Raw genomic sequence first — 14,170 nt, 5'->3', positions numbered from 1 at the left:
GTTTTGTTCACTACAGGTATTCATGATTTGTTCACTAATGTATCCATGCCGAGAACACTGGCACATAGCAAGAGCTTTACAAATATTTGTTAAATGAAAAAAAGAACTCAAGATATATCAATTTAAGCATTTATGGAGAAGAATAAAAGTAAATACCAGAAACAAACTGTTAAAATTATTGAATGTGGTTGCATCTGAGGACTCAGATTTGTGGTAAAGAGAGAAGCAGGGCTAGCTGGTTTTCCTCAGAAGCCTTATAGCATTATTTGGCTTTATAAACCGTGTACCTGTATTACTTTAAAAAAAATTAAAATTATTTTTAAATATGCTCACGGTCTTCATCCCCTACACATATTCCTAAATTATATTTCAATTTGATATCAGAAGGAAATGACTATGGGATTCCCTACCCTTTGTATTATTAATCCTAGAAGCCATCCTCTTCCTCTCCTCCATCTCTTTCTCTCTAACCAATGCTTCTAATCCATCCCCATGTCCTGAAGCTCTCACCTCCTTCATGGCCCTCTGATTCATTCACCTTCTACCTCCATCACTACTGCCCTAGTCCCATCTTCTACCTGGATGTTGCATAAGTTTTGTAATAGTCCCCTACATCCATTCAGTCCATCCACCCTATTCCACTGTGGCCAGACAGATATTTTCAAATACACATCTGATCATATCACTCCATTGCAACTTGCTTTAAATATGCTCATGGTGTCCTACTGTTCTTCCACTAAAGATAAATCTCTTAACCCTCTGCCTTGCTTGTTTGCCTTTTCTCTTGCCACCCCAGTCTCTCATGCTCATCATCTTTTTTCCACCACAGAATCTTTGCACATGCTGTCACCTCTTCCTGGAATGCTGTTTCTCGAACTTTTGCCTGTTTGCCTTCTGCTCATCATTCAAATATCAGCTACAATGTCATTAAGTCAAATCCCCATATTTTAGGCTCTTTTTTAAAAGATTTTATTTATTTATTTATTCATGAGAGACACATACACACAGAGAGGCAGAGACACAGGTAGAGGGAGAAGCAGGCTCCACACAAGGAGCCCAATGTGGGACTTGATCCCAGGTCTCCAGGATCACACCCCACTGCACCACCGGGGCTGCCCTATTTTAGGCTCTTATATGTGGATATCTGTACTTGTCACAGTTGCAGTTTTACATTTGGGCTTACTGAATTAGTATCTGCATCTCCACCATCAACACACACATGCACACATGTACACGTGCATGCACACATACTTACAGGCTCTTGACTAAAGAAGGAAATCTTCTTTTGTTGTTGTTATATCCCCACTGCCTGGTACATAGTAGAAATTCAATACATATGTACTGAATCTGTTGAAACACTGTCTTTTACTACTACAACAACCATTATGTATTGCTTGGGTTTGAATAACATTTATCTGTCAGTCTTATCTCTATCCTAAAATTTTAGGACTTGGGAGACTGCATGCTTTTTTTGAAGGCCTGCTACTCACTCCTCTCTAAACTTCCAGTTCTCACCTGTACACATAATTTCTAGAAATGTTCATTGACATAATATGTGCAAAAGATTATGTGTTTTATGGGGTTTTTACCCTGGAGAGATTACATATTATAAAACCCTTCCTTACACCTTACTTTTAGATATGGTCATTCATGATACATTTCTATCACTTCACATATGATCTTTAAATGTGTTCTCTTCCTTCACAATTCAATGCAGTTTCAGTTGGATGAAATCCAGTAAACATCTGATTAAAGCTAAAGATTCAGCACTTTAGGCAAACATAATGATTTTTATCTTGTCTCAACCAGTGAAGTTTAACACCTGTGTTTTGTGCCAATACCAAATTATGTGCCAATGCCTTTACTATACCAGAAAGATGGGGACATTGGCTAGTTGACAGGGTCACCATAAGAATGACCATTAGTCAACTAGTGCACAAAATTCCAAATCCAGCATAGGACAGGGCACTTGGTGGGTGGCAGCAAAAGGGGTGGGGGAGTCTAAATTTGAACACCTAATGTTGATCACCACTTGTTTATAATTCCTTTGCAAGTAGAGACCAATCTGGTAATCCAACATTCACTTAACCCTTTGCTGAATAAAACAAGTTTAAATTAACCTACTTTTTTCTTTTGACTATTCAGAACTGTATGAGAAGCCAAAAATTCTTTAAAGTTCCTTCTATAGAATAAGACTACCATGTTGTCTTCCTTTAAATTAATTTCCCATTAGACATAAGCTAAAATAGTCATGGTGAATCCCAAGTTTCTTATGTCTGCAATATAATATAACTGAGCAATACTAAACTCAAGAATTCCCCCATGAAGTTATTTTTAAAAGACCCCTTCCTTTCCACCTAAAATCAGTCTCTGGAAATAGCTAGCAGGAATCACCCTCCAAATGGCCTCCCCTCCCCAGAGCTTGGCCATACCACATCAGCAGGAGAAGGTTGGGACAGAATCTGGATGTTCCTGCCTCTTCCTGGACCCAGTGTGAACCAATGACTATCTCAATTTCTTCTCCACACTTGCTGCTTTCATCACTGTTTTCAGAGTTAGGCTCAACAGTTATTCCTCAAGCATTCTGACATCTCTGTGAATGATGTGGAATTTGGCATTCCTTGTAACCTTGAGCTTGATAAAAATTTTTGGTCCTCTGGGGGCAAATCACCAAAACCCTGTACATTCCCAGAAAGGTAGAGAAATGGCACGGAACAAGTTTAGGGCTATGGTTTATGCTTCAAACAACCATAATAAGAGCATGTATGTACCTTAGAGTCACCAATGAAATGCCAATTAAACAAGGTACTATTTAATACCCATCAAGTCAATAGCCCAACTAGAGTATTCAATGTGAAAGCAGATGCCATAAACATTCTCATACAGAGCTGGTGGTTTCTTCTATCTGTTTCTCTCTTATTTCTATAACCACCTCTTAACATTTTTTAAGATGGAAATAACATTTTCTGATCCTAAAAATATACCCTCATTCACTTGCTTCAACAAGAAGGGCCTACAGAAAACTATAAAAGAGAAACTGAAAATCATACATATACTTTCTACACAGAAAAAAACATATTGCTTTTGGAATGCTACAGAGATCATCTTAGCCCAGCTATTCTTGTTCATCTAATAAATGAAACAAGAATTGAAGCTGCATCACACTGTGAGAATATAAGATAATATTTTCATATCATACTGGTAGCTATGACCATTACTGTTATTATATACTTCGAGTAGATGAAGATAGATGATAGATAGATAGATAGATAGATAGATAGATAGATAGATAGATAGATGATAGTGCACACTTTATGTTTCCACAAGATGGTCTTTGTGTGCCAAAAAAACATTATTTGGAAGATACATTGCTTCAATAAATAGTTATTCAATTTATTAAGGTTGCACATTTTTCAGTGAAGTTATTCTTTAAGTTTTTGAATTCAAATGACAAATTTTGTTATTCTATTTGTAAGCAAAGGTTGCCTGCTTTGTTTTTCAAGATCCTGAATTCCTCAAGAGGCTTTGAAAGCAATAATAAGAGGAGAACACCTTTAGGGTGTCTGTTATGGATTGAATATTTGTGTCCTCCCAGTACCCATATGCTGAAGCCCTAATACCCAATATTTGGGGATGGGGCTTCCTAAGGAAGTAATTAATGCAAGCTTAAATGAGGCCATAGGGGTTGGACCCAGGTCCCATAGGATGGGTGTCCTAGAAAAAGGAATAGACCCTGTCTCCCTCTCTCTCTCTCTCTCTCTCTCTCTCTGTGTGTGTGTGTGTGTGTGTGTGAGAGAGAGAGAGAGAGAGAGAGAGAGAGAGAGAGAGAGAATAGAGGAAAGGTCATATGAGAGCACAGTGTAAAAGTAGTGGTCAGCAAACTAGGAGAGAGATCCCACCACAAACCAAACCTGCTGGCATCTGATCATGGACTTCTAGCCTCCAGAACTGTAAGAATATGAAATTCTGTTGTTCGAGCCACCCAGCTTGTGCTATTTCCTTACAGCAGCCCTAGCAGCTAATTCAATATGAGAAGCAGAGACTCTTCCTTTACATCTGGTGGGGGGAAGAAAAGGTTAGATGTCAACGATAAGAAAAGAGCAGGAATCCACATGCTCCTAGATGGTTGTATCCCTGGACACTGCCAGACTTTGGAGCGAATGGTTGTTGAGCACACAAGGTGGCCAGACCTGAGGCGTGGGGTTCCCAGCCTGACAATGAGGCTGCAGAGCCACTACTAGATTTGTGAACTGAGATTTATACCCAGTCTTAGAGTTGCCAGATTGAGCAAATAAAAATACATGATCCTTTCTTCCTCTAAGGAAAGAAAATCTATTGTGCTTCTCTTTGTATTTCCAGTGCTTCATACACTGCCTAGAACTTCAGTAGACTCAGTGATGCTGCTCAATTAATTAAAATAACCCTCAAATGTTAAAAAAAAAAAAAAAAAAGATCCCAGTTAAATTCGAATCTCAGATGATTTTGCAGTATTTGGGATATTCTTTATTTTCCTCTTTAAATGTTCTTCTTTTTTTTTTTTTTAAATTTTTATTTATTTATGATAGTCACAGAGAGATAGAGAGAGAGGCAGAGACACAGGCAGAGGGAGAAGCAGGCTCCATGCACCGGGAGCCTGACGTGGGATTCGATCCCGGGTCTCCAGGATCGCGCCCTGGGCCAAAGGCAGGCGCCAAACCGCTGCGCCACCCAGGGATCCCAATGTTCTTCTTTTTTAAACTAAAAAGAAAACAGGGCAGCTCCGGTGGCGCAAACAAACAAACAAACAAACAAAAAAAAAAACCGTTCACTCATTTGGAATATTCTTATATAAAAAATTATTCACTGTTTATTTGGAATTAAAATTAATTGGATAAATTAATTATTTTATCTGGGAATGCTACCCAGTGCAGGCATGGCTTTCTGGAGGGCATTTTAGTAATTCATGTCAAAGCCTTTAAACGTAAGTATTAGCACAACAATTCCACTTGTAGGAATTAGTCACAAGAAATCACTAGATAATAAATATACAGGTAAGGATATTTCATCAGTGTTTGCTCATAATCATGAAAAATTAAGGCAAGAGAGGTTGAACAGTTGTATTTTTGTTCAAATGTATGCGATCTTAAAGTTGTAACTTTTAAAATCTATATTTATTAGAATGAAAAGATGTCCAGAACATATTGTTAAGTTTAAAAGAGTAATAAAGTACTTTTAAGTTTGATTTTATTTTTAACTTTTGGTCGCAAGACACCATCTCTCACCCACACATACATGAAAAACATCTGGAATATTTATACCAAAATATTGACAGGAGCTATCTTTGGCTTATGAGATTATTGGTGACTTACTTTGTTCTATATCCCTTTGTGCATATATTATCTTAATAATCAGAATGAAACAATAATTATATTACAATTTAGAAAAAGTACTTGCAACTTTTTAAGAAAGAAGTATGCAAAAGCATTGATAATTCTATTATCTTGAAATTTGAAGCAAGGAATTCATGTATGGATTCCGTAATTACTTACCTAAAGTCAGGGATGTGATCCTTATCATGTTTTAGTGTAGATTTATCTAAGTTATGACATCTTCCTCCGGCTAAAAGAACCACAGAAACACCTGGATATGGTAGATATTTGCTATTGTTCTTCATTTTGTTTGGGATTGAGGGAGTTATTTTTTTCTCTACCTACCATCTATTTTGTCCCTTCTTCTTGTTACAGAGCACCAGTTTTCCTTCGGGAAAATTACCTCCAGATCCCATGCTCAGTCCACATGCTTTAGGTCAAACTGACTCCAACCTTAGAGTATGTGATCCTGATAGGTCCAATCAGAACACGCCATTCCCCTGGCCTAATAATTTGTTCAGATAAGAGAATGAGATAGAATTCTGATCAATGAAAATCAGATTGTGGATTTTGTCAGGTCAAGAGAAATACTCTTTTTATTGGACTAGAACACAGAAGAATATGTGCCTAGGGTTACTAGCCATCTTACTGCCATTAGAAGCCAACATGGACAGCAAAATTACATCAAGAGAGACAAACAAAATTTACCTCCTGGATCACATGGTACCTAAAGCTCAGTTTTATTATTATTATTTTTTAAGATTTTATTTACTTATTCATGAGAGACACAGAGAGCGAGAGAGAGAGAGGCAGAGACACAGGCAGAGGGAGAAACAGGCTCCATGCAGGGAGCCCGACGTGGGACTCGATCCCGGGACCCCAGGACCACACCCTGGGCTGAAGGCGGCGCTACACCCCTGAGCCACCCGGGCTGCCCGTTTTATTATTTTTTAAGCCAAATTCTTTAAAAGAATTTTATCAGTTTCAAGTAACGTAGTAAGCACATTAGACTTATTGTGAATTTTCCAGCAAAAGCTCTGGTTAATTTGATTGATATGAGGATAAAATGAATTGAATCTACTGGTACTAGTTGTAAACACTGTTTACAAGTCTGAGTAAAATTTCATTGGCGTCTAAAAAAAATAAAAATAAATAAAATAAAATAAAATAAAATAAAATAAAATAAATTTCATTGGTGTCAATACCCCAAGGAGAAGCATTGCCAGGCATCCTGTATATTATAGGATATGTCCCATATTTAATGATTTTTGTCCTGCTTCTTGTATTGGTTTTCTCAGGGCACCCTAAATGTCCTGTATTCGGCATTTTTCAATAAATTACAAAAACTCAGCAGTTGGGGTGTTTATCAAACTTCTGGGTATGGGTATTTTTATTTGCTAAATGTGGTGGCCCTACTGAAGAGGAGTCATTCACTCTCTACACCTTGCCATGTTTCACCCTGCTCTTATCGTAGCTCTGCCAACTTAGCCCAATTTTGGCTAAAGTTATATGAGTTAATGAATTTTTCTTTTTTGAATAAGATGATTTGAGCCAGATTTTTAGTCTCTTGTAACCAAAAGAAAACTAACTGAACCCAATTAATTGCAGAACCACCACCACCTAATCTGTATAGCCTAATTATAGTAATAGCTACCTTTGACATTAATCAATTACTGAGTGTATTCAGGACATTTTAAATATGCTATCTCACGAATTAGCCTACTCATCCTTTGAGATAGACATTATTTTCTATATTTCACAGATAAGGAAACTGACTTTCTGTGAGTTGTAATAATTCTCCCCAAATCACACAGCCCGGTACATGGAACCAGTATACCAAAACATCAAGTCTGTATTCTTCTACTGAACCACACTACCTTCCAGTCCAGACTTGAAATTCTCAATTCTGGTTTTACACCACAGAGAGAATTCTTCCATTGGTTCACTGCTGGTTGAAGTAAAATAACCACCAGAAAGCCCACTTCCCACGAATAGCTCTGACTTGAAGCCAAGCACCTAAAAAGTGGCTGAACAGAGCCTTGGTTTAAAGTGGGTGCAGGAAGCCCCCTGAGTATGACTATTTTCTCTAATTTCCAAGCAAGGATTATGATCTGAAAGTAAGTTTTTGGCTCACTTGAGTAGTGTCAAGTTAATCAAGGTCAGACCCATTGTTTAAATTAACCAAATAACTGCAGATTTTCCACTGTTTATGGATACTACCTAAAACTGTACAAGGTGGACATGAACTATGTAAAGGCAGACCTAAGAATAATCACCAGATTTCCAATGAATCATTTCAGTTTCCTGCAAATACATAATAATACATAAAAACTAAATGACTCCTGCACGTTCACCTGTGATATGACATTCTATGTGCAATTCATCTTGTTTTTGTTACTTTCACAGTAACTCTGAAACTGAGATACAGCAGAGAGGTGCTCTGCTCAAAGTCAAGCAGCAGGTCAACAGCAAATAGATAAGACCACAAACAAATCAGACCCCAAAGAAACAAATGAAAAAAATAGCAAGTGTCTACTATATCCAGGTGTTTCTCTGGCTCTTTTAGCAAGAGAAAGATGTCGTGGCTTAGATAAATCGACACTAAAACGCAATGAGGAACATGGCTATGACTTCAAGTAAGGAATTCCTGAATCCACACATGGACTCCTTGCTTCAGACTTCAAGATTATAGAATTAGCGATGCTCTTGACAAATAGGTTTAATTAGAAACAAACCGAAACTCTTTGTCAGACAGTCTCCACCCCTCCAGGCTTCTCTAGAAGCCTCTGCACCTGCCTTTGCTGCCCAGGGGAAGCTACAATAGCATTGCACTGATCACACAGCGATGCTGCCAATGAGTATTGTAGGTGCTATAGTGCTATCCATGGAGGGCAGAAGGTGAGGACAGCAGCAGCACTTCCCAGACCTCTGATGGCTTTTCAAGTACAGCCCAAATGAACATGATAATGATGGTCCAAGTGACTCCAAAAGGTGAGACACACCTATTTGTCAAACATCTCCCCTTAGCTATTTGCTGGTGGCTCTATTTATTTTATGGAGGAGGTTCTAGGAACAAAAGAAATACTGTTCCTTACCACCCCATCCAAACAGGCCAGAGAGAGCTTCTCAGGCTCCTGGAGAGGGTGAAGGGGAGACCAGTATGGCCAGAAGAGATGTAATTTGTGACATTCTGCCCCCTGAGGTCTGTGGAATGATGACAACCACTCCCATCCCACTTCTGCTCCTTGCCTTCCCAGTGCGTGTGCACATTTTCTACTAGTAAGAAACTCTCAGAGGGGAATTTTCTGAAGCCTGGCACAGCAAAACCCCAAATACAAAGGTTCTTTTCAAATCCACCTCTGAAGACATAGACATGGCCAACACACACATGAGAAAATGCTCTGCATCACTTGCCATCAGGGAAATACAAATCAAAACCACAATGAGATACCACCTCACACCAGTGAGAATGGGGAAAATCAACAAGGCAGGAAACCACAAATGTTGGAGAGGATGCGGAGAAAGGGGAACCCTCTTACACTGTTGGTGGGAATGTGAACTGGTGCAGCCACTCTGGAAAACTGTGTGAAGGTTCCTCAAAGAGTTAAAAATAGACCTGCCCTACGACCCAGCAATTGCACTGCTGGGGATTTACCCCAAAGACACAGATGCAATGAAACGCCGGGACACCTGCACCCCGATGTTTCTAGCAGCAATGTCCACAATAGCCAAACTGTGGAAGGAGCCTCGGTGTCCATCGAAAGATGAATGGATAAAGAAGCTGTGGTCTATGTATACAATGGAATATTACTCAGACATTAGAAATGACAAATACCCACCATTTGCTTCAACATGGATGGAACTGGAGGGTATTATGCTGAGTGAAATGAGTCAATCGGAGAAGGACAAACATTATATGTTCTCATTCATTTGGGGAACATGAATAATAGTGAAAGGGAATAGAAGGGAAGGGAGAAGAAATGGGTAGGAAATATCAGGAAGGGAGACAGAACATAAAGACTCCTAACTCTGGGAAACGAACTAGGGGTGGTGGAAGGGGAGGAGGGCAGGGCGTGGGGGTGAATGGGTGACGGGCACTGAGGGGGGCACTTGACAGGATGAGCACTGGGTATTATTCTGTATGTTGGCAAATTGAACACCAATAAAAAATAAATTTATTATTAAAAAAAAAACAAATCCACCTCTGAACTGCACACTTAGCCCATCCAACCATGAGCTCTGGGCACATGCTCGGTAAGTGACTATAATCTCTTCTAGACTAGATTCCTGTAGGAACCTTCCATCCATGGCACACCAAGGCTGTGCCTTGAGAGAGGTTTGCCCTCCTACAGGCAGATGATTTAAAAGCAGTAATAAAACTGACCAAAAGTCGGACTGCTTTTTTTTTCCATTTGCAAAATCAGATTTTAATTATTGCATCTCTGCTATGAAACACTGCAAAAGTGTCCATGTATTCCCAAACAACTGAGTGTGTAATATTAGTAACACTTTTGGAGCAAAGTTTATCACATTTTCTTTTATGCCACAAGTACCCTACTGATTGCTTTTTACTTCATCTGTGTCAGACTGTCCTGACTCGAGTGGACTCAGGTCCCCACCAGTAGTCTCTTTACCATTGCTGCTTCTACTCCAGCCAAAGGGATCCCTCCAAAACGGGATCAGAGCCTGCTATGCCTCTGACTTAAAACTCTTGCTTGCTCCCCTTCTCTGCCTTCAGAATGAATTCAACTTCTACTTGCTTTGTGACTCTTAACAGTCTGAGTCCAACTCAGACCACATTCTGAGTCCAGCCCCCCCATGCTCTTTTATCCCCCCGTGTGACCCACACCCCCAGTTCCTTGGACACATCATCCCTTTCTCAGGGTCTGTGCCTCTCGTCAAGCCATTCCTCCTATTAAGAATTTTCTTTTGATATTGAAAACTCTGACTCCTCCTGCAAGGTTGGCTGACGTGTCCACTTCCCTGGGACACTTTCCCCAGGAAAAATTCATGGCCCTTCCTACCTACTCAGAGTGCCTGCTGCATGACTCCACAGCAGCACTTCTATAGTTTCCCTCATATGGCCTCTAAGGAAGGCTATATTCCTAATCACAAGGGTAGAGCCCAAAACATTTGTTGGGCTGCATTTTACTAGTTAACAGAGTTGCTATGCCTTAAATCAGCCTGCATAACCAACCCACCTTTCAGTTCCTGACTCCTTGGGTCAAAGCAGGCTACTTTCCTCTCCACCCATGTAACCCTCAGTCTATGAAACCAGCTGAGAAAGTAGGCTTACATCCACCTTGGAGTCTTGCTCTTTCCCTCCTTCCTGCAAGTGACCCTCAAGAAAGTTTGTTCCAAGGTAGATCGGAATAAAGACCCCACACACACATTTGTCTGTGGTCTCAACAGTGTTTCAATTTGGCCTGCTACTCCAGAGTTGCAGGTAACTGGGTACTACTATGGATAATAATAAAGTTGTATCTTGATTCCTGCACTTCTCTTTGCACTTCACTCCCTTAGTCAGAAAGCAGTGATGATGAGTGAAGAACACCAGGGCAGGATCTAGGCCCTCGTGAATACCCTGAAAGCCTGACCCCCAGTGTCTACCATTCATTACACTGTACTACAGTCGATTGCTTACATGTGTCTGACATCTCTTATAATCTCCCTCCTAAAAACATTAACGCTCTGCTCACCTTTGATTCTCCAGATCCTAACACATGCAGGCTTAATATAAATGTATTTTAGAATGACAGCCTTGCTGGATAGAGTATTCTTAGTTGCATATTTTTCCCATTTAGCATGTTGAATATATCATGCCAATCATTTCTAGCCTGCCAGGTCGCTGTGGACAGGTCTGTTACCAGCCGTTTTGTGTCTACCCTTGTAAGTTAAGGACCTCTTGTCCTGAGCTGCTCTCAGGATTTTCTCTTTATAATGTGCAAGTTTCACTATAATATGTTGAGGTGTTGACCTATTTTTGTTGATTTTGAGGGGAATTCACTGTGCCTTACGAACTTGAATGCCTGTTTCCTCTCCCAGATTAGGGTAGTTCTCAGCTATAATTTCTTCAAATAAACCTTCCATCTTTTTTTCCCCACTCTTCATCTCCTGGGACTCTTATAATATGAATATTATTTTACTTTGTGAAATCACTGAGTTCCTTAAGTTTATTGTCGTGATCTATTTATTTTCTTTCACTCTTCTTTTCAGCATCCTTGTTTCCCATCACTTTATCCTCTATAGCACTAATTCACTCTTCTGATTCCTTGATCTTCATTTTATGGCTTCCACTTGGGACTGCATCTCAGTAATAGCATTTTTATTTCAGCCCAACTGGATTTTAGTTCTTTTATCTGTATAACAAAGGATTCTCTAGTGTCTTCTATGCTTTGTTTCAAGCCCAACTACTATCTTCATAATCATTGTTTTATTTATTTTTTTTTGAAAGATTTTATTTACTTATTCATGAGAGACGCACAGAGAGAGAGAGAGAGGCAGAAACACAGGCAGGAGAAGTAGGCTCCATGCAGGGAGCCCAATGTGGGACTAGATCTCGGGACTCCAGGATCATGCCCTGGGCTGAAGGCAGGCACTCAACCAGGTGTCCCTAATCATTGTTTTAAATTCTAGTTCAGACATCTTACTTATATACATGTTGATGAAATCCCTGGCAGTGAGTACTACCTCCTGTTCTTTGTTTTGGGGGTGAGTTTCTCCATCTTATTATTTTTGCCCAGAAAAGAAAGGAAGAAAGAAAAAGGAAAAAAACCAACAAGAAGCAAAACAAAATAAAACAAAGCAAAAACTGGGTGTGTTTTGGTCTGTGTGTTAAAAGAAACTAAATCCAAAATACGAAAGAAAGAAAGAAAGAAAGAAAGAAAGAAAGAAAGAAAGAAGAAAGAAAAAAAAAGAAAGAAGAAAGAAAGAAAGAAAGAAAGAAAGAAAGAAAGAAAGAAAGAAAGAAAGAAAAGAAAGACGTATATGGCACAAGATACTCTGTAAGTTGCCTCCTCCACTCCCTGCTGATTCCTGGCCCAGCTGTCATCCCTCACCCCTGATTCTTTGCTCTCAGAACCCCAATTTTGTTCAGATTTCTAGAAGTCAAGCACTTCAAAGAAGTTGGGGCCCTCCCCAGCCCTATGTTGAACAATAATCTTACCCATTTTTAACAAAATTGATTAGGATGAGCATGTGTCCTAAGTGTGGCCTAAGAGAGGTTGGTGGGAGACACCTGGAGGTTTCCTTATTCTTAGAAAGGTTTGTCCTTTCCTGCCTTTGGACTCTGTGGTATGAGGGCATGGTGCTTGGAAATGTTGCTTCAGCCATCTGTAAGAAAGAGAGGGGAGACAAGCAAGTCTCAGGGAATGGAATCCTCTGAGCCCTAACATGGCAATGGCAGTCTGATTGCTAAAATGGTTCAAATTCTCCATTCTGCCCTTTGCAATATGACTTTGAAGCTCCTTCCACCACCAGAAGGCAAAGTCTATTTCCCCATTACTTAGGTCTGGACTGGCCTAGTGAATTGTTTTAGCCAACAGTATGAGAGAGAGAGAATCTTAAGCAGGTCCCATGTCCAGCACAGAGCCCAATCTCACAACCCTGAGATCATGACCTGAGCCAAAATCATGGGTCAGATGCTTAAACAACTGAGCCACCCAGGCAACCCAAGACACATTTTTTTAAAGATTTATTTATTTTAGAGAGAAAGATAAAGTGAGCAGGGGGAGGGACAGAAGGAGAGGGAGAGAAAAAAATCCTCAAGCAGTCTCCACTGAGCATGGAGCTCAATGTAGGGCTCAATCCCAGGCCCCTGAGATCATAATCTGAGCCAAAATCAAAAGTTGGATGTGTAACTGACTGAGCCACCCAGGCACCCCCAAGGCATCTGTTTTTTTAAGTAGGCTGCCAACCCTTTGAGGTAAAGAACTCATACTATATGTATCTGTAGAGAGGACTAGAATCTGAAAATGTACATATCAATACAAGGTAACCTCCACTAAATGCAATATGAGCAGACCAGTCCATATGAAGACTTCATGAAGGAAGCTGGATATGAACTGGGTAGTCTTTGAAGGAGGTTTAGGATTGAGAGAGATGAGAATTCATGGGGAGGTGGAGAGAGGCTCTTCTCTGGCCCTGGTGAGTTGGACATTCCATAGGTATTTGTTCTGGGAAGAGGTGAATGACCAGGAGTCAAGCTCAGAAATGGTGGTTTAAGGTATAAAGGACACAACAAGAAAAGAGCAGCTTTCTCTTGCAAGCCCAGCAAAAGTTCTTTCTGTGAGGTCACAAGGCATAGCTGTCAGGAGGTATAAGCCAGTGTACTCCCTAGCCATTCTCAAAAGTGTTTCAAAAGGCACATTGTCTCAGGGGTCAACAGGCCGATGCCCATGGTCTCAGAAATGACCAGGCCTGAGGAGTCTCTTTCTACGAGCTGTGCTCCTATACTCTTCACATGCTCTGACTCAGTGAGCCCCCTGCCAGCCTGGGAGGTGGGGGAGGGGGTCATAGAGCAGTCCTTTAATAAAGATTAGATCACAGCTGAACGGATTTCACAAGCCTAAAAAAGAGTAACAGTGAGGTACCTGTTTCTTTCAAATCGCCAGGTTTACCACCTCTCTCTCTACATCTGAGTTGCCCCAAGCCTGAGAGGAATGATCAGGGCCCCAGGCTCTGTCAGGGCCATCCCCCTTGGGGTCTGAAGAAAAGGCTAAGGAAAGCCCCCTGTTCTCCCAACTGCAAGCATGACGGTGTTAAATAATTCTGAAAACAAACCAGCTACAGAATTAGAGCACAGGGAAAGAGGCTTGTAAGTT

At 40.3% G+C, this 14,170-nt stretch overlaps 1 protein-coding gene across 3 annotated transcripts in view; it reads right to left on the bottom strand.

Annotated features, from left to right (window-relative positions):
* Positions 1 to 14,170, bottom strand: part of KCNA6 (potassium voltage-gated channel subfamily A member 6) — a 42,946-nt gene that overhangs the window by 7,305 nt on the left and 21,471 nt on the right. Inside the window, exon 2 of one of the 3 annotated variants that reach the window (XM_041736791.1) lies at positions 12,514 to 12,680. The exons of the other annotated variants lie outside the window; for them this stretch is intronic. The gene's annotated coding sequence lies outside the window, so the exon portion shown is untranslated. The remainder of the gene's footprint in view (positions 1 to 12,513; positions 12,681 to 14,170) is intronic. 3 annotated transcript variants of the gene reach the window in all.

This window comes from Vulpes lagopus, chromosome 21, assembly GCF_018345385.1.
Source record: "Vulpes lagopus strain Blue_001 chromosome 21, ASM1834538v1, whole genome shotgun sequence".
Classification (NCBI taxonomy): Eukaryota; Metazoa; Chordata; class Mammalia; order Carnivora; family Canidae; genus Vulpes; species Vulpes lagopus.
This window is presented reverse-complemented; position numbering and strand designations above follow the sequence as displayed.